Below are 2,489 nucleotides of genomic sequence, written 5' to 3' on the forward strand. Positions count from 1 at the left end.
TCTGGGTTTTCTGTTTCAGAAAGAGAGGTAACTTAACCTCAGAGTCAGTTACTATGGTAACTGAGTCTCAGAGTCAGTTACTATGGTAACTGAGCCTGTGAACCTAACCTGGTCGGGAGCAGGTTTTCTTCAAGAAACTCAAGGTTTCTTCTCACTCATTTCCTCATTCATTCATTCAGTCTGTATCAGGCACATTGTAATGCAGTTTGTTATCTGCATGAATAAAAACTTAATACATAAAACTTATTGTTAGGCAGATTATAAAACGTTTTTTTCTCAAACATGTCCTTTTGTCGACGATCCCGTTGATGTAAAAGCTGTATTACTTCACAGAGAGTTTACCTCGGGAGATATTGAGTCCCGACTAGATGTATTTTCATTTCCACATTTTTTCACAGTCCATCAGATATGCAGATACCTTATCAGTCCTCATATCACTAACTTTAGATATGCAGATACCTTATCTGTCCTCATATCACTAACATTAGATATGTAGATACCTTATCTGTCCTCATATCACTAACATTAGATATGTAGATACCTTATCTGTCCTCATATCACTAACATTAGATATGTAGATACCTTATCAGTCCTCATATCACTAACATCAGATATGTAGATACCTTTTCTGTCCTCATATCACTAACATTAGCCATCGTGGACAGGTTGTTTGTGTCGCATTACGTTTTTTTGCAAACGTCAGTTTTCTTTATAACAGTGTAGCGGATCATACTGTAATAGTAAAGCCACCGTATGTAGAGCTGTAAGAAAACGTTTTGTAGTGTTCCCTGGACACAAACCAGTGAGAGCCATTAAAAAGAAATAAATGATTATACATTATAGTTCTGTTAATGATCATGGTGCTGCAGCCTCAGAATGGGATTAATATAGTTTACTTTTTCGCCCGCAGAATTGCAACCAAATGAAATTATAGGTGTAATACAATTCCAGTTTTCACCAGTAATATTATAAGTTAACTGTGATTAAATATGAAATTAATACACTGTTAATGCGTATGCATTGACTCAAGCAGCAATTTTCTCCCACACTAATTCTCTCTCTGTTGCAGCAGCAACCACTGTGTTGCTTTTTTAACGAAATGCATGTTCAGACTCGCTGTTTGTGCGCATGAGTATTTCCGCCAACAGGTTTGTTTGTGGTTGTTACCATGGTGAATCGTAGTATCATGGCTCCATTCATGCTGCCTTTTTATTGTGGTGGTGCACGCGCGTGAACATACTCTGAGTTGATTGAACCAACTCATATCAGCTGTTCTGAAACCGAAAACTCTGAGTTTCCATCTCAGGGTAAATCAACTCAGAGTTCAGGGTTAAACTCAGAAAGTTATTAAACCTTCTTCCTGGAACGGACCCCAGGCCACTTTACTACGACAGAAACAACAGAGGAGAGTCTGAGGCAGGCATTCACCGCTTCACGTTTCTATCGCCTTTAGTCAAAGCTGTTTTCAGTTTCTGTTTCTTTATTCACATTTTTATGGTTTTGAGGCTTTTTCGTTGTTGTTATTGGCATCTTTGTAAGTTCTTCCGGTGCTTTTTTCAACGCTTTCGTTAACATTTTGTCTTTCTATTTGCTTTTTTACAATTTTGTCGTCGGCTTTTTTGTTCTTGTTGTCGGCTTCAATTTTAACTTTCTCCGGTGATTATGTTGATGAGTTTTGGCAAATAAACATCACTTCATTTAAGTGTTTTGAAATGTGTCCACAGCTGTGGATCCCCAACAGAGAGGAGTCTGAGTGATGGAGGGACCACAGCTTCCTCTGAGGCTGCATCTTCACTTCTACGTTGGACACCAAATGTTGATCGGTGATCAAACCAAACACTGATTCCCATACCGGGAGTTGAACCCGGGCCACCTGGGTGAAAACCAGGAATCCTGACTGCTAGACCATATGGAACTCATGCTCTGTAGCAGGAGATAGTAGCTTCTTCGAGCTACGTGAGATCGATTTCACACGTCATTGTTTCACATCACCTAAGAGACAAAAGTGTGAGCTTCAGTTTGGCCATGTTTGGCATTTGGCTTTAGTGCCGGAGCGCGTCAGCGTTGATTTATTGTGATATGAGTCAAATAAAACAAGTGAAATGACAGCATTTTGTCCTCCTTATCGGTGCTCTAAGCAATGTTGTGTGACGGCACTTCTTGTCGTTCAAAGTATTGTAAAATAAAACGAGATTAGTTCGCCCCTCCATTCTCCTCATCTCGTCCCCTCCCCCTCCCTTCCGTGCACTAACCCCCCAGCCAGGGGTTAAATTGGGATTTGTTATGTGGGGGGGCTCTCCCTAGGGGTGTCCAGGGGTATGCCCGCCCGGGAAAAACATTTGGAAAAAATAAACTGTTAAATGGCACTTTCTGGAGAGTTTTGTGCAAAGAAATGGAGAAATTGAGTCTAACATGATATGTGCAAACTGCAAGATTAAGAGCCTATACTTTGCATTGTTGTAGTATCATCAGGTATCAGGGCATTTAGT

At 40.3% G+C, this 2,489-nt stretch overlaps 1 non-coding gene across 1 annotated transcript; it reads right to left on the reverse strand.

Moving 5' to 3' along the window:
- Positions 1-1,843: 1,843 nt before the first annotated feature.
- trnae-uuc (transfer RNA glutamic acid (anticodon UUC)) lies at positions 1,844-1,915 on the reverse strand. Its single transcript has one exon. It is a non-coding gene; the product is annotated as a tRNA-Glu (tRNA).
- Between the last annotated feature and the right edge of the window lie 574 nt (positions 1,916-2,489).

The sequence above is a fragment of the Perca flavescens genome, chromosome 8 (genome assembly GCF_004354835.1).
Source record: "Perca flavescens isolate YP-PL-M2 chromosome 8, PFLA_1.0, whole genome shotgun sequence".
NCBI lineage: Eukaryota > Metazoa > Chordata > Actinopteri > Perciformes > Percidae > Perca > Perca flavescens.